Source organism: Magallana gigas, chromosome 8, assembly GCF_963853765.1.
Source record: "Magallana gigas chromosome 8, xbMagGiga1.1, whole genome shotgun sequence".
In the NCBI taxonomy this organism is placed as follows: domain Eukaryota; kingdom Metazoa; phylum Mollusca; class Bivalvia; order Ostreida; family Ostreidae; genus Magallana; species Magallana gigas.
In genome coordinates, this window is record NC_088860.1 from 42,210,804 (window position 1) to 42,237,197 (window position 26,394).

At 32.7% G+C, this 26,394-nt stretch overlaps 1 long non-coding RNA gene across 1 annotated transcript; it reads right to left on the reverse strand.

The window, feature by feature from the left end:
* Nucleotides 1–697: 697 nt before the first annotated feature.
* On the reverse strand, nt 698–2,052 carry LOC136270798 (uncharacterized). The gene is made up of 2 exons (XR_010708658.1): nt 1,200–2,052; nt 698–796 (listed from the first exon to the last, which is right to left on the reverse strand). It is a non-coding gene; the product is annotated as an uncharacterized lncRNA (long non-coding RNA).
* Nucleotides 2,053–26,394: the final 24,342 nt, after the last annotated feature.

Genomic DNA, 26,394 nt, shown 5'->3' on the forward strand with positions numbered 1-26,394 from the left:
GCATTGCAAAAGGTAACGCCCACCGATCCCGAAAAAAGCAAAAACGATTGACTGTGTTCACCCACCGGAACGTGTTCAATACACAAACTCATTATTTTTTCCCTCGTTTCACTCCTCCGAAAATAAATCTTTTCTTGTCCAATTTAAAAAACAACAACAAAATGAAATAGGTTAGGTGCGTTCGTTACAAGATCGCATTTAATAACAATTAGACACAAATAATATACAATAATTGCATACCATATAAACAAACATGTAAATTGTGCAATACAGTGTACAGGGCGGGTAGGGAGGGATACTATCAACTCCTTACAATCTTGTAACGAACGTCGCAATGACCAAAATCACGCATGAAAAACTATTTATACTACGCGCCAAGTCACTCGTGCGTGACGAAACTACTAATAATAGAATAAAGATTTCCGTATTGTCGTAAAATCAAAAACGTTAAGGTGGATCTCTACACCAAATAAGTGTAGGAGATTTTTGTTGCATGCATTTGTTACTAATACTCGCCACAATATTCAACAATAATAGACCTCAAAATACAATACTCTATTTTCTAGAGAAATTTTAAAATATCAGTCTGGTTCCATATAACCCCTTATTTATCAATTTTTTAAACATTTCTGTTTTAAAATTCTTATGAAAGTGAAATGTCATTAAAGTTAGAAATAAAAGACAAAATCATCGTGAATGAAGTTTGTATGATTTTTATTGGAATCCACATAAATATGAAACTTAAATATAAAAAAATTCTTTTAAGGCAAACTGCTGGACAAAATCCCTCAAAAATCTGAAAATATAAACATTATTCGTTGGTTAATAGGATGAAAAAAAGAAATTGAGTGAAATTGAATGAAATTGAAAAATTAAAGAAAATACTGAATTATTATGAAAGATCCTGTTTAAGAGTTGTCTTTCTTTATTTTACATGGTCTCAAATATCTTGGGACCATTTTTTAATTAATAAAATTAACGAAGAAAAAAAAAGGGGGGGGGGGGCAAGTCTATGCTGAATTTGAATATATAAGATTTGTAGTGCTTATGATAATATTTGAAGATGAAAAGTTATATTTTTGATGAACACCTTATATATACTAACTATTCAAAACAAAATATTAGTAGTAAAATTGCTTTTTACTTTTTTATATACAATAGCAATTATAAACAACAACCATACGCATATTAATACATACATTAGATGTCCATAATGATAAACATGTATGTGTGGAAATGAAAAACATGCTCCTGTTAAGAATTCTGTCCCTATCTCAATTGGCTTGCAAATACGGGCTTCCACTGCTATTGCTACATGTACCTAGCTTTTTCTATTTAAATAAAAATACATAAGTTTAATGTCTAAGTTTCAAAGCAAGTCGTTTACTGCAAATGTTTTACATTTGGGAAACTGGGATCAATTCAAGAGATCGTACTTACGGTACTTTTGTTTTATATTCATCATACATACATGTATATAGTTTAAGTGAAAATATGATATCTGCTTACCTATACCGATAATCCGTCACAAATGTATGATCGTCTGTTGCAGATGACATGACTAAAATGTATTGCCAATAGCGGTGAAACAGTAAATTATTTAAATTCCACGTTTTCCGTACAAAACAGCTGATAATCAATGTTAGTTGAAAGCTTTAAACAGGAAGAAAATTGACATACATATAAGCGTTTTGGTGACTTTATTTCTATATCATCTCCCTCGTTAGAAGAGTTCAATTTAACGGTGTATAGCTATTTTGTACCACGACACAATATTAATAATCCGGAACAAAATGGCGTTTCGAACGGATGTCAGACATGTTGTGACGATGTAGCCTTCCACCTTAAGAAATTCATATACAAAATTCGATTTACGTCTCAATGTCATAATTGCACCAAAAATCCCGTCAGCCACGTGACCGATCGAGATGATCTCCCCCTGAAGAAAAGAAAACTTAATTTAAGACTTCGATATTTTCCGTTATTACTTTATGGTTGATTAAAAATAAAAAAAGACGTGTGTGAATCATGTAAGACACTTAGTGTAGATATTTAATTTCAATAAACTAACAGGTAGTTAACTTATTTATTATACGAATTTTGTTTTATTCAGTTTTCCTTTAAAATGTTAACTAATACAATATATATATGTAAAATGAATTGGATTAAAAGAAGAATCCGTTGATTCGAGTTATATTTCATTTCAAAATTCTCTCTCTCTCTCTCTCTCTCTCTCTCTCTCTCTCTCTCTCTCTCTATCTCTCGTAATGGCTACAAAAGATTGCTTTTAAAATTGCAAGTTTTACGTTAATCACCTATTTTACTTAAATGTAAAATATTTGCTTTGTTCAAAATGCAATGTCTATAAATAAAATGTACGACTTTGAATTTTACTTTTGCCAAGATTTTTCCTTATTTTAAGGGGATTCCGTTTTTTTCTTAATTTTATCAAATTGAATAATTTATCAACAACAAATTAAGGAAGCGCAATTACATATTAATTTAAAAATGACTTATGGGAAAAGATATAATGTCCGGGTAGTGCTGTTGTAAGCGCATTCACATCTCACCGCTGCGATCCGAGTACGATCCCCGTGATCAGTAGTGGTTGTACGTAAGAGGGTATGGTGGTCGCCCGCTCGGACACGTGGGTTTTCTCCGGGCACTCTGGCTTCCTCTCAATGTGGACTAGAAAACGTCTTCAGTTTCTTATACGTTCTAGTGGGTGAACACAGTCAATCGTTTTTGCTTTCTTCGGGATCGGTGCGCGTTACCTTTTGCAATGCTATTGTTCAATGACAGGCGTAAAACTTTTCATCCAGAATAGAAATTTTACCACCTGTTTGAAATCGATTGTAGTTCATGAACAAAAGTCAAAATAGGACAAACCATTAACCAAAAATAGGGGGTTGCTACATGTATATTGTTATTTAAATTTAGGTTTCTTTGTAATTCACGATAACTACATGTACCAGAAGAATCTGAGATTTACTCAGAATTTGGACAACATTGGATATTAATTTTACAGTTGGTACCAACTGGTTGATATATCATTTTTTTATTTCTTTGGTGAACATTTTAAATATCACACTATGTGCACGAAAAGGAACATGTATGGAAGAGAGTACCAGCAAGGCATTGGACTAAGTACTGACTTTAGATCTTTGCTAATTCAGGATTTAATTGACCGTGGATGTGACAGTGCAAGTGGTAAGGTACCCTGGGGAGCACTAAGTGCCACTGCAAAAAAATTTAAAGTTTCGGTGAAAACGGTAAATAAAATCTGGCGACGTTTTGTTGAGCACGGAACATGCACCGAAAAAATGCGAAACAAAAGCGGACCACGTAAACTTACGGAACCAGACCAAAGATTTATTGAATGTTTAAAGCGAGAAACTCCGTCCATGTCATGCAAAGAAATTCAAGAAAAACTAAGAAGATATTCCCCCGTGTCTGGAGAGGTATCTCTACCAACTATAAACCGTTGTATATTGAAAAACCTAAAATTTACATACAAAAGGCTAAAGTACTCTCGCATTGAAAGGTTTACAAATGATAATATGATTTACAGTCAAGCTTACATCGACTTTTGCCAAACAAAAACCACACGACAAATTAAATTTATGGACGAAAGTGGTTTCAAACTTACAAACGCAAATCGCACATACGGTCACTCTCGGAGGGGGGAACCGTGTGTTGAAATAGGCAGGTTTGTAAAAGACAGAAACTTAACATTAAATTTATTAATAGGGAAAGACTGCGTGCTTTATTACAATTTTGTCGATGGCTCTTCAAATATGTATACATATTTAAATTTTTGGGAAGAAGCGGCTCAGAATCAAGACGAGTATGGCAGAGCAGTTCTCATTCCAGGAGATTTTGTTGTCGTCGATAATTGCCCGATACACAGAAACAATTCAGAAAGAGTTCTTCGTCATTATTTCGGAATGCAGGGTGTGCAGTACGGATTTCTACCTGTATATTCGCCTGATTTTAACCCAGTTGAAAATTGTTTTCTTAAACTAAAAAAAATATTGTCGCAAGAAAAATACTTACCATATTTACAAGTAAGTCTAAAACTTGCCATAACACAAGCCTTGAAGGAAATTTCATCGAATGATATCAGGCAGTTTTACCGACAAACAGGATATCTCAATGTATGACAATGCAATTTGAATGTGTAATTCGTGTACATGTACAGGTATATCCATATTTTTCATAAAAGTGCACTGAAAATTAAAAAAGAAACAAATGAAACCTAAGAATTGTTTATTTAGACTTGTTATTATCAATTTTTTCATTAACTTCGAAAACGTGCACTTGTTCATGTTTTTGAGAATGGTCTTAAACACACACACACACGAACGCGCACGTGCGTGCGTGCGTGTGTGTGTGAAAATGTATTACAGGAGTTTCTGTATTGAAAACGTTCCAGTGGGTGAACACAGTCAATCAGTCTTGCTTTCTTCGGGATCGGTGGGCGTTACCTTTTGCAATGCTATTGTTCAATGACAGGCGTAAAACTTTTCATCCAGAAGAGAAATTTTACCACCTGTTTGAAATCGATTGTACATCGGGTAAGTCACGTCCTATGAGCAGTTCAACATTCACATTGCGATCTAGGGGTGGTATGAAAGGTGCAATGCATTGTAGATGCGGTTGTGATTGAGCGACTTTGGGAGTAGGTATTTCAAGATGCTCACTAGGAATAGAATCACATTCAATGACTTCCGGTAAGTTGAATGTAGTTGTACCATCCAAGGCTTTGACACATAATCCGTTCACACGGCGTCCAGCGACTGTCGTTACACCGGAGCATGACGTAAGAGTGTAACTGTCTCCTGTAACTCCGAGTCGATCTATCAAATAAGGGGACACCAACGTCCGGTTGCTCTGGTCATCGATTTTCGCATAAACACGGATAACTTTCGCATGATTTGATTGACAAAACACGTCCACTAATACGATCTTCCCGCAAGAACGACTCCCATGTTTTCCTTCTTCATACTCCCCACCATTGCTTAAGGCAGTTTTCGCTGTTGAGACTGGCGTAGGGGATTCGGGTTTTGAAGGACGACGATCAATGTGCATCGCTGTGACATGATAAGGATTATCACAAATATCACATTTAATGTCCGCTGTACAATTTTTGGACACATGACTTTGTGAGGCACAACATCGGAAACATAATTTCTTATCACGTAGAATGTTTTGACGCCCACGTAGTGATTTTCCTTTGAAGCCACGGCATTCGTTCAAAGAATGTCCAGCATTGTGTATGGGACAACGTGTTGACGGAGTTGATGATACAATTTCAACTTTACGAGAAGTGACTGCGCCAGTAGGTCTAGGTTTGCTGTATGCCATGTTTGTGTTTGTGGACGGTTGACATACAAGTCCAGGATCGTTACGGATTTCACACATTTCACGGATGAACTCGACAAAAAAGGAAAATGGAGGGAATGCTACATCATTCCGTTTTTTATATCCAGCTGCTTGAGAGGTCCACTTGTCTTGTAGAGATATGGGTAGTTTGGCAACTATGGGTAGTACTCCAGTAGATGAATTGAAGTAGCTCAGACAAATTTTGTATTTTGGATAAGTCATCGCCGATTCAATTTCGGTGAGAATGTCCACGAGATCATACAATTTGGCATGATCTTTATTTGTGAGGGTTGGAAACGAGTGTAGTTTCTGTTTTAGAGCATGTTCCACCATCTCAGGTCTCCCATATTTATCGTTCAGTCTATCCCAAATACGCTTTACACCTAGGCTAGGATTGTGGGTGTTTGCGGAGCGCAGTGTGCGTGCAAACTTTGAGGACTCTGGACCCAACCATTTTACAAGTAAATCCATTTCCTCAAACTCTGTGACACCAAGTTCTAGTGTAACACTCCGGGATGAAGAACTCCAAGAATTGAAATTTTCTGGACGATCATCAAAGTTTGCGAATCTTGTGAGTAGAAAATCTTTGCGTAGCAAAAACTTTGAAAAGTCGGCCATTGTCGAAGTGTTGTCGGTCCGTGGTGGTACTAGATTTGGAGCGGTAATTACATGAGGCAATGAATTTGTAGTAACACAAACTTGACGCATTGAATTCGAGGGAACGAACACTTGAGAAGCTGCATTCAATGGAGCACTCCGTTGATCAACTGAATTTGGAACACGCATCTGAGGCACTGAATTTGAAGGAACACTCACTTGAGACACTGAATTTAGAGGGACATTCACTTGAGACACTGAATTTTGAGAAGCACAGACTTGAGGCACTGAAATCGAGGTAGAACAAACTGGATTCACTGAATTAGAAGGCGCACACAATTGATGCATTTGATGAATTGGAATTGAAGGAACACAACCTTGATTAACTGCATTTAGATATCCCTGATGTTGGTCATCCGCCTCTGGATGTTGAACACTGATAGGTGGATTCTGTTCAAAATATCGTTGATTTTGTTGAATGTGGCCATCCTCGGTATTTGATGGGTTATGGTCGTGTTTGAGGATAAACGAACTCGTCATCTGTTCCCTTGAGTAGATCGGAAGATCAATCTTTTCTTCTTCTGTGAAGTCCGCTTCTGCTGAGATGATTTCTTTCTCCTGTCTGACGATACTAATTTTTGCTTCGATATCAGTTTTTTGTTTTAAAAGCTCACCTTCTTTCTTGATCAGTTCTAGTTTCGCCCTTTCAGCTTGCGCTTTAGCTCTTTGAAAACTTGATACATTAGACGACACATGACTTAGTGTTTCAAGGAGTTCAAATTTGGTTTCCTTCAAATCATCACTTGTTCTTTTTACAATTGAAAAACATTTGTTCATTGAAACTTCTAATTCATTTAACAAGTTGACCGCCTCCTCTGTATTTTGAGAAAGTAGATATTTCTTATAGTCTTCACTAGCGATACAGAAATCTTTGAATTTCACAGAAATTAAACGTTCTACTTCTCTTATTTTGTGGAAGTCCTTTGCGCATGTTCCAGATGTTACAAGAGCATCCTCCACTTCCGCCCAGGTTTCATCGGTTTTTCTTTTCAGTTTTTCACACTGCTCGTTGAACATGACGAGGCCTTTGGGTGTGAGTTTCCGTATCCGTCGATCCGCAGCAGACATGCCAAACGAATTCACTAATTTTTTACTATTCTGCCTGGTGCAGGCAGATAGCTAACCTTGCACAACGCACAACGCAAACAAAAGTCACACGGGTTTCATAGTTTATTTTGTGTGGAAAACGTTGCCGTCGTGAATAATATTGGTAACAAGAGGCCCATGGGCCACATCGCTCACCTGAACAGCAGTTCCTTGTAACATTACATTTCGTAGCATATGCTTTTTCTATTTTAAACATTGAACCCCTTTCTGGGGACCCAGTTACTGTGGAATCATTAGATTTCGTGGTGGCTCAATTTTCGTGGAATTCGTGGCTACCCCTCACCCACGAATTAACATCCTCCACGAATAAAGAAATTAGGACTGTAAAGTCATATTTCCTTTTGTAAGTATCCGAGAATACACAAAATTACGTCCCAACGAACCTGTAAAATTGTAGCAATCCACGAAAATTGGCCCCAACGAATTTTAATGATTCCACAGTATGGTCCGAGGTTTATGGTTGGCTTGAACAACATAAACAGTAACATAGGAATGAAAATGTGTACCACTGCGGTAGGACCGCACGTACACAACCTGAAAAACTGAACGTAGCAGAGTTCCACTTCAAGAGAAATAACTCTCAGACTGTACAGAACATCAAGAAAGATAACTCTTGGTTCCACTACATTAGAGTTTACACAATTTGAGGATCCTTGCATAATAATCTCACAAACTGTAGCATTATAGTTCTCGAGAAAAACTTTTTAAAAACATTTTCAATATATCTTTCTATGTTAAACTTTGAACCCCTCTTGGGGCCACAGTATTAGTCCAGGGCTAAAGTTTTAATTATTTGGAATCTACATTATTTAAGGATGCTTGCATAGTTATCTCACAAGCTGAAGCATTATAGTTCCCTAGAAAAAGATTTTTCAACATTTTCCCTCTATATTTCTATGCTAAACTTTGAACACCTCTTGGGGCCCCAGTATTAGATTGAGGTCACAGCTTTTATAATTTCGAATCTACACTATTTGAGGGTGCTTACGTAGTTATCTGACAAATTGATGCATTGTAGTTCTCGAAAAGAAGATTTTTAAAACATTTTCCATATATACCGGTACTTCTACATTTAACTTTAAACCCATCTTGGGTCCCTAGTATTAGTCCAGGGGTCACTATTTTAAAACTGTCGAACCTTCATTATCCAAGGTTGTATGCATGATAGTAATCTCACAAATTGAGGCATTGTAGTTCTCGAGAAGAAGATATTTTAACGTTACCTTTATATTTCTATAATAAACTTTGACCCCATCTTGGGGCCCCAGTATTGGTCCGGGGGTCACGATTTTACCAATTAGGAATCTACATGAGCGAAGGCATAGAAATTCCACAAACTAAAACATTGTAGTTCTTGAGAAGAAAATTTTTAAACTTTTCCTTTATGTTTTTTAAAATGTTTAAATTTTGAACCCCTCTTGGTGCCCATCAATTGTCCGGGAGTTACAATTTTTTGAATCTACATTATTTAAGGATGTACATGTATGCATAGTAATATCCCAAACAGTTGCACTATAGTTCTTGAGAAGAAGATTTTAAAACATTTTCCTATATATGTTAAAATCTAAACCCCTACTGGGGCCCCACTTTTTATTCAGGGGTCACGATTTTTACAATCTTCACTATATATACAACCGTTTGTGTATGTATTGGCATTTTTGGTGAAGTGGTTTTTGAGAAGAAAATTTTTAAACATTTTTCATATGTAGTTCTATGTTAAACTTTGAACCCCGCCTGGGGCTGCAGTTTTGATTTGAGGGTCACGATTTCTACAATTTAGAATCTTCATTATACATACAAGCTTTTGTGTAAATATTGGCATTTCTGGTGCAGTGGTTCTTGAGAAGAAGATTTTTTAAACATTTTCCTAAGGTATATCTATGTTAAACTTTGAACCCCGCCTGGGGCCCCAGTTTTGGTCCGAGGGTCACGATTGTTACAATTTAGAATCTTCACTATATATACAAGCTTTTGTGTAAATATTGGCATTTCTGGTGCAGTGGTTCTTGAGAAGAAGATTTTTAAAGACATGCACCCTATACTTACTGTTTCGCAATTATCTCCCTTTTGAAAAGGGCTGTGCCCTTTTTTTTTTACAATTTATAACCCCCTTTCCATAAGGATGCTTTGTACCAAATTTGGTTAAATTTGGCCCAGTGGTTTTTGAGAAGAAGTTGAAAATGTGAAAAGTTTACAGACGGACGGACAGACAGACAGACGGACGGACGGACGGACGGACGGACGACGGACAACGGGTGATCAGAAAAGCTCACTTGAACCTTCGGTTCAGGTGAGCTAAAAAAACTACAACAAATAGAAATAACAAATTACTAAATAGGAAAATATAGAACCTTACTTCATACATAGAAAAAATATGTAAATTACTTTAAAGACCATAATGGCGTGCCATACTTTTGAGAATGTTTTATCTGCATAATAAAATTGTCATCTGTAACTAAACTTCAAAAATACAATTAAATACTGACAGATTTAAGCAATTACTTCAATAAAAAAGACTTACTTAGTGGCTCGAGGCACGCATCTAACCAGATTGAAGACGATAGACAAAGTGAGTCCGGACTGGTCAGTAAGGCTGACAGGAAGTGAGTGATTGACCAGATATACGTTGTAGTTAACTTGTACCAAAAAGGATTACCGGATATACTAAACTCAGAGTTGTTTAACTTGTACAAAAATATTTCTGAAGAATTTAAATTTTAAACTATAGACAGCACACGCGCTGAAATTGACATTTGACGTCGGGATATTTTTAGACATAGTAAACAGAGGCACGCTAAACACCACTGAGGTATATGATAGAGGAATCCTCTAATAACATTAGTTTTTGGTTATATTTCAGTATTGATAGATTTTTCCACAAAATGATTTAACTACCGCGATATCATAAGACGGGCTTATATATCTAATACATAAGTTTCATGGACATTTTCATATCTTTTAAAGGGAGTAATTCGATATCGCCTTCGTTTTGTCTTAAATAATAAATCACTTTGGGAATATAAGTTTTGCACAGATACAAATGAAGGAAACATTTTATCACATAGAATGATGCTTTCTTTTAAAAGGTAGAGCGTAGCAAAATATAACTCTGATAAAGTTTTTTTTATTGTTGTAAATTTACATAGTAAACGGTTGGCACTTTCTTGTGTCAGGCTTTAATTGGGATATAAAAGAAAAACGAAATGAAATCTAATGCTTATAAATATAACATTGTCTTTACTAACATAATTACCAGCATGGTAATAAGAATTCTTTATAAAGAAGGCTTAAACAGGCATTGCTTCTGTCTAATCCATTAACGTAATATATTTAGATTATTAAACATGTTTAAATCAACAATTAACAATACTTTTACTACATTTAATTTTTCTTCAATTGTTGCACATTTAAGTTAACGTTTTCCTAGCCCTTTTTGTCTTTTTTTTAGTCTATTTTGAGCTTAATGACCTGAACCAAAGGCCCAATCGAGTTTTTTCTGATTACACGTTGTTCATTATCCGTCTGTCTGTCCGTTTTTAAACTTTTTACATTTTAGACCTCTCTAAAACCACTGGGTCAAATTTCACCAAATTAATACAACGCATGGTTATCAAGAGAAAATTCTATTTTTTTTTAAATAAAGGACTAAATCAGTATTAAAAGGTAGATAACTGCAAAGCAGTGAGAGTAGGATAATGTCTTTAAAAAATTTCCTTTCAAAAACCACTGCACAAAATGCCTATATTTACACAAAAGCTTATATGTATATAATGAATATTCTAAATTATAAAAATTGTGACCCCGGACCAAAACTGGAGCCCTAGGCGGGGTTCAAAGTTTAACATAGAAATATGTAGGGAACATGTTAAAAATCTTACTCAAAAGTGTTACAATGCTACAGTTTGTGAGATTACTATACACGGATCTTTAAATAATTTATACTCTTAATTATTAAAGCTTGCCCCCCTCCCCCCCCGGTCAAATACTGGGACTAGAACTGGGACCCAAAGAGAGGTTCAAAGTTTTATATAGAATTATTGAAAAAGAAATGTTTAAAAACCTTCTTGAGAACTTAAATGCTATAATTTGTGATATTACAATGTATGCATCCTTGGATAAATATCGATTCAATTTTTTTTTCTTTATTTTACATGGCAATTGTGTCGCAATAGACATAACGCTGCTATAGCGGCAGTTGCATACAAATAGACATTAATTTTATGTCTCATATAAAAGTAAAACAATGCATTATTTTTGTTATTTGCGTTATAATTTGATTACTCCGAAATGTTATCTATATAGTAACTACATGTGTTCAATTTCATACTAAGTCAAATGAAATGTAAAGATTGTCACAAAAATTTGGAGAACCAGATTACTCCAAATTTTTGTGACAATCTTTACATTTGCTGGTGTATTCATTATGTACTAGATTTTGAAACCATCAGTATAGCAAGGTTTTTGAAACTTTGTCTTGGATATTAATTTTAGAGTCATTATATGTTTTCAACCTCACACTGTATTGAAATCATAACTAAATAATAGTTCAAACTATAGATATTTGTTTGATTTTTTCAAATAATTAATGTTCATGAGAAAATTTAGCACTGATTTTAGGTTTTATATTTCTGTTTGGGGCCTAATATTTAAAAAATAATAAATGGACATCTTAGGTCCCCATCTTTATATCAAAGCTGTTTTCGGATGATTGATATTAATAGCATTTCATGTGCAAATCTCCTTAAATTTATTGAACATAATTTTATACAACTACCTGAATATTAAAATTGTTAATAAAAAATTCTTGCCTCCGTAGCTATTGTGTTTACTAAACAAAAAACATATATTGTGTACAATTAATCAACCATAGTGTCTATACATTATCATTTTTTTGAATTCTAAAATATGACAAAAGGGTTCTTTCAGTGATAGTCACAATGTCTCCTCTCACACAGGATGCTCTGTAAACAATATAAATAAAATTAAGAAAATATGCTTGCTGTCAACTTCTAAATGTTTTTATAGATCATATTTTGCTTTCTTTCCATTACTTGTTTATAAGTAAACTTTTCTTACGTTTTTTTGGGAATATGATATCTTGTATTTATTCATAGCCTATCTGACAATATTAGTTTCAACTTACGGTCATCACAAAGTACGTCGAGGCAATTCACAAAACCTGTTGAATCACACATACACTCGCCGCATCCGTTAAAACTTTCAAAATGTTCACCTGGTCTGTAAGTCCTTCCATTGTATTTACAATCTGAAAAAGAATTGATCATAATTATGCATGTGACAGTCACAGCTGCTTGGCCCGAGATTTATTATCAACCTTAATGTACGCTTTTCATTGTTAGTAATTATGTGTATAATAATAGGCATTGCAGTAATTTCCAGTGCACTTAAGCAATAGTTCGATGGAAAGATGGTATAAAATATTGTTTACAAAACAAACTTTACATAAAAGGGTACCGTGTTATTTTGACCCTCATTAACATTTGCCCAAGACAGACAGTTGAGACAGCCATGGTTATGTTCGCTTTGAAAAACGGGAATACTATTTCAAAAATGTTTTGACAAAGAGAAGCCTGTGTACATTTTTTGTTCACTAACCTTCTTAAGTTTCTTTTGTTTACATTCAATGTATAGTGTGCAGATTGAACAAACCAACTCAACCGGGGAAAGAAACCAAACTTATGACCTTTTTAACGCCCTTAGCCATAAGAAACAACCTTAACCGTACCGACCCCACGATCATTTTTCCTTAAAGCTTGTGCAATGAACGCGTATATTTCTTTTTTATTATAAATAACATTTGAATATTTTCTGCAAGTAGTCTTAAGCATCTTGACATCAACGAATTATGAGAATTACTAAAGTATTCATTTTATTTTAAATGGCAGGAACATTTAACAGTTTAGTTATTTTAAAGCCTGTATAATATTAATATAACATTTTACTACCTGGTGCCGTGGCATAAACTGGATCCGTACATCTTGTTCTACAACCACACCCCCAAGAACAAGACTTCTGAGCAACATACATGCAACGGGAAGTGCAGCCTCTTAATTTATCACAATCATCATCCTGGAATTTAGTAAAAAACATTCAAAGATGACATTATTGAAGAGTTTAAGTAATACTGTGGTTTCATGAATTTTCGTGGGTATCAATTTTCGGGGATTTTCTGAAAATCACAGTTTCAAGGATACGTAATTTCGTGGCAAATGATTTATCATTACAAAATGTTAATTGAAATTGAACTTCATTGAACATCTAATTTCGTTGATCAACGAAATTCACAAAAATTGGTATTCAACGAATATTGACGAAACCACAGTATACAATCTGTTTGTTTAGTCTGAAACCAAACTGTTCGTTGCACAAAACTTGCTTTGAGTGTAAAATAACTACAACGGCTATATTTTTATTTAAAAGATAAAATGCAATTAAGACAGAAGAAGACCTGGAACTAAATAAGTCCAAAACATTTTTTATTAATTTGCTTCAAAATTTATTTAATATTGTCAAAAAACAATGTATTTGGTTTTTTTTACAATTCTATTTTTTTTAAGTTCGGTGTTTCTATATTCTGCAGTATTTTAAGGATTTTGGATCCTACGAAGGCCGAGAAGGATCATTCGAGATTCGAGATTCAAAATACGAGATTCGAAATACGAGATTCAAGATTCGAAATTCGAGATTCAATATCTAAATTAACCAATCAAATCATGGATCTGAAACCTGTATCCTGGCAACATCAAACTGTTCTAAATAAAGATCATTCGTACATGTTCTTTCCTACAAATAAATGTCTTAAAGGCTCTTATGTAATGGTTATAAAATGGTTAAATTAACATTGATGAATTTACCCCACACAATATAAACAATTAAATTAGTGATAACACTGTTGGCTTTGCGAATCTATGTGATTTTGTTTGTCCTGTATGTATTTTTCCCCCGAACCATTTTAACCCGTAGTGTATTCGCCCCAACTGTGTAAAAATCGGCTCGCGAAAAAAGATATGTTTGATCTAAATAATTAAAACTGAATGTGGTTTTAGATATGAAACGAAATTCAATGAAATAATCAACATGTCAAAATATAGGTTATGATAAAGTTTTAAACCATAGGAGATATAATGATTTACAACCTCAACGACAACAATCCAGATAGGAATAGTGTATCGTAGGGTATCCATGTCATTGTCGATATGAGAGAGAGAGAGAGAGAGAGAGAGAGAGAGAGAGAGAGAGAGAGAGAGAGAGAAGTTTGTAGTGTCATATTCAATTTTGATTTAGAATTTGAAATTGTTTGATTTGATACAAGCATATACAGACATTTAAGCCACTCAAAGGAGAAAAGAGAGGAGGTGGCTAGGGTAAGGCAGACCAACTAGCAAGCTTTAATTTGAACGGTGTTAGCGCACTCTCTCTCTCTCTCTCTCTCTCTCTCTCTCTCTCTCTCTCTCTCTCTCTCTCTCTCTCTCATCACCTAGCATTTCCTTTTCCGTGGAAGGGTTTGGGGTAATTGTGATTTCTTACATTAGCTAGCGAAAATGATAAAAAAAACCATGGAATTTTCTTTAAATTGTGTTTGTATGTTGTACTCAATAATCTGTTTTCAGTATATGAATTTCGGGTGGGGGGGGGGGGGGGGCTATATAGTCCTAATTTAATTTGTCAGTTATTCTGTCCCCACTTCGTTCTCTCTTCGTTTTCCAGGCTTTTTTTTTTATTTGGCTCGGCAATTAAATTTCAAACTTTCTGTGTAGCTCCATAACGATGCACTATAGATAAATTATGAGTAGTTTTACTTTTGATAAACATATATATATATATATATATATATATATATATATATATATATATATATATATATATATGTATCCGTACTTGATTAAATTTGACTCTTATAATCGGATTTAATGTTGCAATAAATATAGGGTAGGAAAAAGTAGACGGGACTTTTTTGCGCATCTCCTACTGTACCATTCATTCAACACAGGTATAAGCACTCATCGAGTTCGACTTTCTTTTTTTATCCACTGGTTTTAAAGCTATTAATTTTTGAAAATATATCGAATTTATGGCCTGATTATATTTTAATTAGAGCTGCGCTGGTGCATCTATTTACCCAAATGGACCAAAATATAACTAAATGAATCTAAAAAAAATTGACAAAATTAGTTTTAAACGACTCATTTTTCAATTCTAATCGGGTATGTCCTTTAGGAAAATCTTGAACCACACACGTGTTTAGCAAATAAAACGACAATTGTTTCATTTTTTTATGGGGAGGGGGTGGTGCCGGTAAAAGACATGTATTGTTTGTGGCAGTTGGGCTATACTCTCATTTGTTATAGGTATTACTACATATTGATATAAAATGAAAGTTTCCAATTACACTGTACATAGCTTCTATCATGCATTTTGACCCGCACGATAGTTAAAAACAATTTTCAAAGCATTTAAATAAATGTAATTCAACCGATCATTTTTGGAAATAATTTTTCTGGATCCCCGCCTGATACCTCCGCCTCCATGTACATTAGAATTACATGTACGTTGACCATAATATGTAAACATTAACTTAATCGGCTATGTTATGTGACGATAACATTTTTTATCAATGTATTTGCAGGATAGGTAACAAATAACAGCCTATTTGTTGGTTTCCGCACTGGTTATTTGAGATAATTTGCCGCCATCTTCTATGCATTCCCCACACCACACACAGTTTCTTTATTTGGTGTTCTGTGTGTATGGCGACAAATTGGTAAATTTCCACTTCCCGCCCCTTGTAGCTTCACCCTGATTACATTTTATCTGGCTAAGTGTAATGTAGTAGTATATTAAGTACACACATCTTTGCAGTGCTTATTTACATCTTTAGAGAGTTACTTACATACAAAGTAAACTTTTGTATGATTTATATGCAATAATTGTCAATTTTGATGCGTTGGGGGAGAGGGGAGTAGGAAACTACAGGGACACTCAACTTGGGTGTGATACATATGCCTGTCTATACCTTCTATTCTTTCTTGTTGGTATATCAATGAATGATGTATAACAAACTACAACAATAGATTTTGAAAAATTCATGCACAATCAAATTTTTTAAATTTTACTGTTCTCTGCACAAGAAATCGGCAATGTGAACAAATTGGCACCCTATTATCCCTACCTTTAATTGTACAGAATATGTATCCTGCTATATTGAAAACAATGCCAAAATTAAGACTCATAAGAGGTTGTTTACTCAAGAAAAGGGAAAAAAATTGTATATATTAATAATTCCGTATGATGTGATAATATTTCAATGATTAGTTTATAATCATAGTACTAGTGTATGCCTGTATACATAAGTAATGCTTATATTTATTGGTGAAACCTGGACTGATTATTTATATTTAGATTAAAACATATTTTAGATACTAATCTTCATGCGCGGAGGGGGTCTATAAAGGAGGGGGTCAGGGGGTCTGGACTTTCCTCGGGAAAATTGAAGCTTAATATACTTAGTAGAATTATTGAAAATTGGCCTAGGGCCGCCCTACCGAAAAAGAATTGGCTCCACTTATGAAGCTCTCTACCATAACGGCATTTTTACACAAAAAGGGTGAATAAAGCCGGGGTTCTGGACTTTCCTCGGGAAAATTGAAGCTTAATATACTTAGTAGAATTATTGAAAATTGGCCTAGGGCCGCCCTACCGAAAAAGAATTGGCTCCGCTTATGAAGCTCTCTACCATAACGGCATTTTTACACAAAAAGGGTGAATAAAGCCGGGGTTTAAACTATTGGTGGTGAAATACCCCAGGGTTCAAACGCATCAGGTGGAAATGCACAATGGCAAACAAAATCACTTAGATCTGCGAAACACACTGCATTATTACTAGTCCACTTGAATATTCTGTGTAAAAATAAATACAAACAATTATTTAGTTAGCTAGGGAGAAGTGAACATAGCATTTATTTGTATATAAGAGCATGTACTAATAATCTTTATTTAGAACAGTTTGATGTCGCTAGGATACGTGTTTTCAGATCCTTGATTTGATTGGTTAATTAGATATTGAATCTCGAATTTCGAATCTTGAATCTCGTATTTCGAATCTCGTATTTTGAATCTCTAATCTCGAATGATCCTTCTCGGCTTTCGTAGGATCCTGCAATCAAACGTTTATATTTTTTGTAAAGCATTATATCTCACTCGCAACATACTAAAAATATCACAAAAATGGCTAGGGGTATTTTTCAAGTGATTTTTTCTGATGTTTGAGACATTCAATTTGACTCTTCTTCGTTAAAAATTGCTATAAACAGATAAATAGTTGTTCTCCTTATTTTGTTTTAAAGAAAGAACAATGAGTCATATTACGAAATAATGATATTCAAAATTAGTTATTTTAAGTAGTCACAATGAAACTTTTTTTCCAAATTATATAACCTTATTCATGAATAAATCTGTTTTCAATAACAAAATAATGTTTTCTATCATCATAGATCAATAGATTCAGGGAGCAATAAATGATATTAAGTGTAAATGTTTCAATTAAAAAAACTTCATGATTAAAAGTTAAATAAATCAATTATATAAAATTTTATATATAGCTCTTAATGTCAAGTTTCTTTATAGAAACAACAACAAAAATTTGAAATATGTTCTTTGAAATATTTGAAAAAAAATACTTCATAGGTGCATGTAGATATTTTGAAACAAATCAAAATCAATTGGCAATATATCATATATTTTTTTTATTTTAACAATGAACAATGAATACCTTTTATCATTGTTATACATTGTAATTGTAAATTTATTTAAACTTTCTTCACTGGAAATATAAGGTTATCTATTTGATATAAAAGTCTATTTTAACCTACTTTTTTTTATCATTTTTAAATATCAATTGTTTTGCTCTATTAGTATTTTACCTCCGGGACACAGAATGTCGTGATTACACGTGATATACTCCGGTCGGCAGTCACATACTGTTGCAGTGTTATCAACAGGGCATCTTCCTGGCTTTAGACCTGGAGGAGGAGGAGGTTGAGCACTTACCTAATGTTAAAAATATTGAATAAATGTCAAAATATAAATTTTGTTTTAAAACATAACGTTAAGTATTTTTAACAATTTTAAAATTTTGAAATAAGTTATTTTTTAAAGTAAGATATCAGATATATCGGTAAAATACCCCTAAAATATCAGTAAAATGTTTGATTTTTTTTCATTGGAGAATAAGAATTACAATCATAAGACATATTGCCTACAAAGGCTTACAAAGGCAACCAACAACGACATGAATAGTAGTTTAAGCATAACCATCGTGAATTAACCCAAAATGTGGACATTGCTATCTTCTTAATGCATATCAACACGCAAAAACTAGCGCGTGGAATTCTAATTTTAATATGTCAACTTAATTGAATGTACAGTGGTTTCATTTTTTCAGTGAATATTAATCTTTTCGCTCCATTTTTGTTATCTTGACCTTACTTTAACAGTAATAGGCATCATAGAACATAAGCAAATGCTTTTTTTATTCAGTGTATCCATCATTTAGTTCAGGACTCTTCAAAAATTAATTAAATGCATTAAACACTTTAAATTAAGTTCAAAGCTTCTCTGATCATTTGAGTGTCCGTCTTTTTCTGCTGATTCTAACCAAATTGACACATATGATATGTGTAGCTTTGGATTTTGTATTTATTGAAATAGAAGATCAACGTATTTTTAAAGAAAAGATAGTAAAGAAACGATAAGAAAAACTATGTAAAATCTAGGTATGAGCATTAACTCTTAATATAAACACATAATACACAATAATATTATACACCAAAGCTTGTTTGAAGAAGAAACATAATTGAAAATTCCCTTCTAAGGAACATAAAGACAGTTAATTTGAAGGAAAAAAACGTTGAACAAAAATTACGCGTGAAATTAACATAAGAGCAACATATATGGAAAGTGTGTGTATCCAAAGTTCATTCCTAAGCAATTTGTGATAATAATTACCACAAAAAAATAAAGACCATCGATAAAATCCTTTCCACGTGTACTATGAATTCAGAATAAGCGATCGTTCGAAATATTAGAGTTTATTGGTTGAAAACATATAGCAATCTACAACAGAAAGCTTATATTTTTCTAGGCAGATGTATGCTGAAAAGCGAAATGCCGTCTGCGTTTTCAATGCACAATATCGCGTCATCTGCGACATAATCAAGTTAAATTCGAGATGATGGCTTGGTTGGTAGCCGCATGTTGCCTTTTTTTCTAATTTGTGTCAAATTTTGAATTTTAAATCAAACAAGATAAAATATTCAAAATTCTTAACATATCACCACTGCATACAATACCAGTATGTAAAGCATCAAAGTAAAATTGACATAACATGGACACTTTGATGATATAGTTAGGCTAATATGCCAAATTGAATGCCGAAGACAATTTTTAACATTGTTGATTGGGTAAGCGATTTGGCATAAAGACCTATAATTACTTAATATGTTAAAAGGCCTTCTGCAAGAGTTACAAGTAGTTTTAATGCAAAAAAATCTTAAAATTCAGCGTAACGCAAAACATTTCAATTTTTGAAATTTCTATTTTCGTTGATTGAATAAAAAAGATAAACATTACCAAAAGCAGAGGTTGTGAAAGTGTTCAATATAAATGTTACGTATTTTTCAATAACATATCGACGTATACATGTGCATATATTGCAAAAATGAGGAAGGTAAGAAGCAAAGAGGGAATTGAATATTCCAATTATGTGAATGAAAACTTAAATAAAAATTGCTCTTTTGCTGTGATTTCTATAATATTTCTCAGTAAGAAATTTAAGAACACGTTTATTCATACAATATATGATACGATATTGCACTGCAATAAACATTTAAAGTGATGGATGAAATCAACAAAAATGTCAACACGAAAATTTGCATTTAACGGATACTAATAAAACAATAATGTATGATATGTTATTCAACATCCATTAGTTTGGCGAGATATAGGTGATTCTAATTGGTTGAAAAATTCTTTATTACCTGTATTTATAAAATTTCTGAATAAGAAAATAACTAATTACCGGATTTTAACGTCTTGATTTCAATAAAAATGCTATGTGAATGATTTATTAACACTTTTGAATATTAAAAATCTTATATTGATTAATCCTAAAAATTGTCATCACTGCATATGGCATCTGCTATGCATACAATTTAGACTTGCACATCAATCAAAGGAGCTAATGTCATTTGTTTCTGCGTCAATTTTATTCTCTAGAAGACAATTATGTCCAGATTTAGGGCTATTTTACGATGAATATGAAAAGAATAATTATTATTCAAAATGTGTGTCGCCAGTGTGAGTATTTGTTTTGATCAAATAGGTGTTACCAGCTTGAGCTCTAAATAGCATTAAAAATAACTAATTTTTACAACAATGATATTGCTTCATCACAGCACTTCAATAGTTAATGAAAATATTTCCAAGCTTTGTTTCAGGCATAAACAAATCTTCCTCCCCATAGTCTGAAACCAAGAAGATGCCCTGTTAATAACACTCAATATGTGATACTTTCGACCGGAGTAAACACGCGTAACTACGACTTTTTTGTTTTGTTTTTAGTTTTCATATATATGTCAACTATAAAAAAGAATTAGAGAGAGAAAATATCAGAACTTTGAAAAATCCACTTTTATACGGAACATGTTTTAATGTTTATGCAGTTGATGTAAAAAAAACTTTAATTGGCTTCAATTGATAATTATACAACGTTGTTACTAGATAGATAATTTTAATTATCTATCTCGTGAATACTACTTGTTTAATTGCAAAACAACATGTTGCTTATCGATTTCCAATTTTGATAAATTGGTATTTTAGCTTCTTATTTTCTTTTTTTAAGTAAAAGTTCCCAGAAATGAAAATAAAATGTAATAGAAGAGAATATTAGACAAACAAAAATAACCAAATTTTGGACAAAACATAAAATGGCCATGCCTTAGTCCAACTGATACTGCTTGATATGCATGTATATTAAATGCTAGATATAAGTCAGAAATGATCTAAATCTTGATTTATAGTAAAACATATATAAAGGGACATGGAAAGGATTTTAGCACAACATTTTTTTTGGTTTAAATTTCATTATTTCGTTGATATTCATTACACAAGAAGGCAGTGATGCAAATAGTGATAATACAATATGGCCTTTCACATATTACGTTTAATAAAATCAGTCAATTTATCTGTAAATATTGGAACCGTGTCAAATTCAAATTAGAATGAACTGGGGGGAAATTTCCAAAGGTTAAAAAAGTGTGATATTTTATTTCTATGTTCATAGTTACAAATCATTATCAAATACGTTTATTTAGTTTTATATCTACAATTGAACTTTTTTAAAAATCTGCCATACGTGAATCTTCTGAATTTTTAGTACACTTTTTAGTCTTGAATATATTCATGATCCTACGACATTATTTTTATATTTGTGAAATAAACAGTGAATACAAGAAATTTAATCAAACTTATACTCCTAACAATGACAAAATCACAACTTATACATGTAGCAAAGTATCATGTGTACCTTACTACCTTCAATTTTCTGAATAGCACTTAAAATGCTTAAAAATACGTAATTGTAAAACTTAATATTTGCATATGCCAAACAGTTGACGGATAATTTCTACTTTGGAGGTTACTTTACATCAAATATGAAAGGACTGGTGATGATTTTTATTTCTGTTGCTTTTGAGATGATTCGTTTTTGTATGTATTTTATAAAAATCTTTTTAGGCACATGAAGACATTTTATAATGAATACTTTTTAGGTTTTTTTTGTATGATCGTTTAATCTTAAAAGAGATTGTGATATCATTTGCCTTTTTCACTTTGAATAATTTGACCGGCACAACGATAGTCAATGTCCAGGAGGTAAAACAGTGATTCATACAACCTACACTTAAAGAACTAAAAACTTATAAATGTAATGAACCTATAGAAGTGAGAATCGTATAGAACTCTCAGACTTATAGAACTGACAAACTTTTAGAACTGTCAAACTTAAAGACCCGACAAACTTATAAAACTTACAAACTTATAGAACTGACAATCACAAAATTGTCAAACTTAAAGACCTCACTAACTTATTGAAGCGAGAAGTGATAAACTTACATAAGTTGTAGAACTGATATACGAACATTATGTCATTCTATCGTTTTGAAACACACATTTGATATCTTCAATAAAGATAAATTACAGACCAAACCCCTCCCCCGTTTTTTTTAAAATTTTATGGCATCTGTATTTGTTTGTTATGAAGGATTTAAACACCACTTTTTTGGTTTAGTTCAGAAGTGTTGTTCTTGGGGTTGTGGCTGCAGAAAAGTTTGTGTAAATCCAGTAATTATCAATCTACCTGGTAAGTGGTCTTGTTTTTATCATACGTTTTGTTTTAAGTGTAATGTTTACATAGTTGACAAAAATCTATTTATTATTTGCTTTCACAGACCTAGGTCTGTAGGTTTTCTTTTGGATGTTAGCGGCGTCAGTGGGTATCAAAATTTCCCTCCACATTTTTGCACAAAGATTCTATTAAGTTTATGAATTTAAAGATTTTAACAAATGAGATATTGATAGCTTTATTGGTAATGAATTTTGAAAAATTTAAGTAACATATGACATAGTAAAAATTTAACATGAAGTTCCTTTCTCGAGAAAATGCCCCCTTTTTGGTTCGAAAAATGATTGTAAAGAACTATATATGATATGGGCCAAAAAATGCCCCCCACAAATGAACATCATCATTTTAATGTAATTTTTTGTTTTCTTTGCTAAGATAAATATGTGATGTTTTTACATAATGTTCATTTTGATTCAAGTGCCAACAGTTTAGAAATATGACACCGTAAAGACAACCATTTCCCACAATTTTTGCATATTTGGCATATAGCAGTCCGTTTTCAAGCAGTTTTTCTTTCAGATAACATAGACCGGAAGCTTGAACGAACAAATTATTTTAATTAGAAATGTATTTACCCAAGACTATTAAGTGACAAAAAAAAATCTTGTTCAAGCATGCGCTCTATATTTCCCATTCGTAAAAAGATAAGAAAAGTGTCGATTTTTAACTAATTTCGATTGAATTATAGAAATAGCGTCACTTCTCATGTCCTATATTGTGGAAACTTTTCAGAAGAAATATTATTGAAAGCCTTTTAAATTACCAATGTGGAGTACCAGAAGAAATATACCAATGCACGAAATGAAGTTTTTTTTAAATTTAAAATTTAAATCAAATTAACATTAATTGTCATTTACGTTTGTGGGGAGATGAATATCTGACTGTCAATTTAAACCAACATATTTTTTAACTGTTCAAAATTCGTCAGAGATTGTGGTAGATTCTCGTAATTTCAGTTTTACTGCCAAGACCAACTTCAAACAGAACTGTTTATAAATACATGTACGTTTGTTCAATAATTTAACCACTTTATTAATATCCATTTCTATGTACTTTCCATCCTAAACTACTACACAGTTGAAATTGTTATACTTGGTATGACCCTCGTAAGTTGTTAGAACTTTTGTTCGAATCATTTGTATATGTTTATGCAATGAAATATGTTCAAACCACACTTTAGCGTCACAACATGCTAATACATACATGCACAAGTAATTAAGTAAATAAAAGTAAGATATGCTTTGTATTTCTTTAAAGGACTATATATGGTTTGAGCCTAAAATGACCCCCTTAAATGAACTTTGTCATTTTACTGTAATTCTTAATTTTTTTGTACAAATACACATTTGAAGTTTTTTCATGATTTTCATTTTGATTAAAGTGTCCTCAATTTAAAAATATGACATCATAAAGTTTACCTTTTCCCGCCATTTTCGCATTTAAAGCATAAAACGGCTTGTTTTGAAGCAGTTTTCTTGAAGGAAACATTGAGCGACTGCTTGAACAATTCTAAAAATAGGTAGGAGTAGTTTGAAATGGAATGTTGAAATATAAGCATAAGAAAACAAAGTACATGTATCAGCATGTAATACTAAGTATTAAAGTAACATCATATAATGAAGAAGTATCTACATAAAAAGTCAAAGTATAAATGCATAGAGAAAAATAAAAGCATGTAATGAAGAAGTATCAGCAGGTAATGTCAAGGTGGTATGGTGTGATAAACGTGGATTATTATATATCATTATAATTTAAATACTTTCACTAGTTTATAAATTTCCAATTTTACAATATTTGACCAAATATATGTTGAAGACCCCGAACGCACAACATCCAACATAGTAAATGATATAAGCAATAGTAAATCCAAAACGTAACAACGAGTTTTTATCATTTTCTACAATAAATGCTTCTCTGCTGTCACTGCACGATATATTACAATGTGTTGTTTGCGCATGACTGTGCGATGATATACCAGTCCGATCGATACGACACAGTACAACGTTCTTCAATGATCGAGTATTTCCAATATGGTTGCATGTTTTGTTTAGTCTTTCATTTGATATTCAATACCAGTGCACTGTTTGTCATATGTTATGTTTTTGTTTTGATTTTTTCAAAACACGTTTCTACGAATCTGTCCGTCCAATGTAACTTGTTCTGAATGCGGTAAAGCAAGAATAGATGAATAGTGTTCTTATCCGTATACTCTATACTTGGTATTTGTAGCGGTGAACATAAAAAATCCCCAGTAATAAAACACAAATTACGGTTGTAGTCAGAATAAAAAAGGAAATATTGCGTATTATGAGTCCAAGTCAGCTTTAATGCGGGTTGTGCATTTTTACTGAATGCTATCTACCTTAATACCGCAAAAATCGGCAAAGAAATCATTTATTTTTTCATTTTTTATTTTGATAGAGTCATGCGAATAAAGACTTTTGGATTAATAAGGAGATACCACTTACGGAAAACTTCAAATAAAGAAGAAAAGAAAATATAATCTAATGACGGGACTCTGAATGAATCTGAATACCTCTGTGTCCAATAGTCCAAGAGCGTAAACGGAGCTTTTGACTTCACCTTTAGTTCCACATTTTCATCACCCAATGCCCCACTTCTTTCTCTAAGTTAACCCCCCCCCATTTCAGATCTCTCCTTTAGTTTAGTTATCATATAGCCAAAGTATTTTTAGTTGTACATGTAGTTTAATATATTTTTTCGTACTTATACTGTTTCAAATTCCACAGCATGTAATGTTTCTTTAGTCATGTGACATTCAACAGTACAGCTTGTTGTCAAAGTTTTCGTTTTTGTTTTTTTGTTTTTCCTTTAAAAGGCAGAAACTATACCACGCGATGGCGCTATTTCTGATTTCAAAAGATAAACATATAAGTAAGAGATCTACCGTCCAACTAGTGTAACCAAAACTTAAATATTAATAAAACCCACTGTATTTCACAAGTATCAATTAATATTTTTTAAGTTACTGAAGATATACACAGAGTTTAAAGTGTGTTAATGTATGTGTATATATCGGTAAAATATTATTAAACTCAGATAAAAATTATATTAAGTTAGAACAGAGGAAACAAGGTTGACAGAAAATCAAACATTTACGCTAACTCTAAAATATTAAAAGGTAGGTAATAAATATTGGCGCAGTCAATGTACATTCTAATTGGTTTAATATCCCGCACCACTTCTCTTTATTAGCAAATGCTACATGTCCATTAACCTTTCTTATAATATATATAACAAAGAGTTATAAGGTTTGCCGTTAAACACATATAACAAATAAAATCCATTGATGGATATTCTAATGTCAAAAGCAAACATTTTATATAACGCATAATGAATGAAAGTCACTTATATTGTTATAACCTTTTTCAGGTGGTATGGGACACTCCCATGTTGTTATGTACTATTTATCAAAACAGTCACCTAATTGTGTATCGCAGTGGGTTGGAGTGTTCAGTAGGAGTCTGTACGTCAAAAGCCCGAATCCCGTTGGTGATTTTTACCTTTTCACAAATTTTTCAAAACGTATTTTTTATGTAAAGTATTGTAAAAATGTAAACTGGTGAATTATTTTGATTATAATGTACTTTATTCTATATTATTATCGACAGATATACCTTACCACCTTACAATGTACAACAGAACATTTTTTTTTTCAATATTGAGTTTGAAATTTAGAATGTTCCGGAATAGGTTTTTTATAATAATTTTTTCGGGATGCACGAGCTGAGTAGATTTTTCCTAGT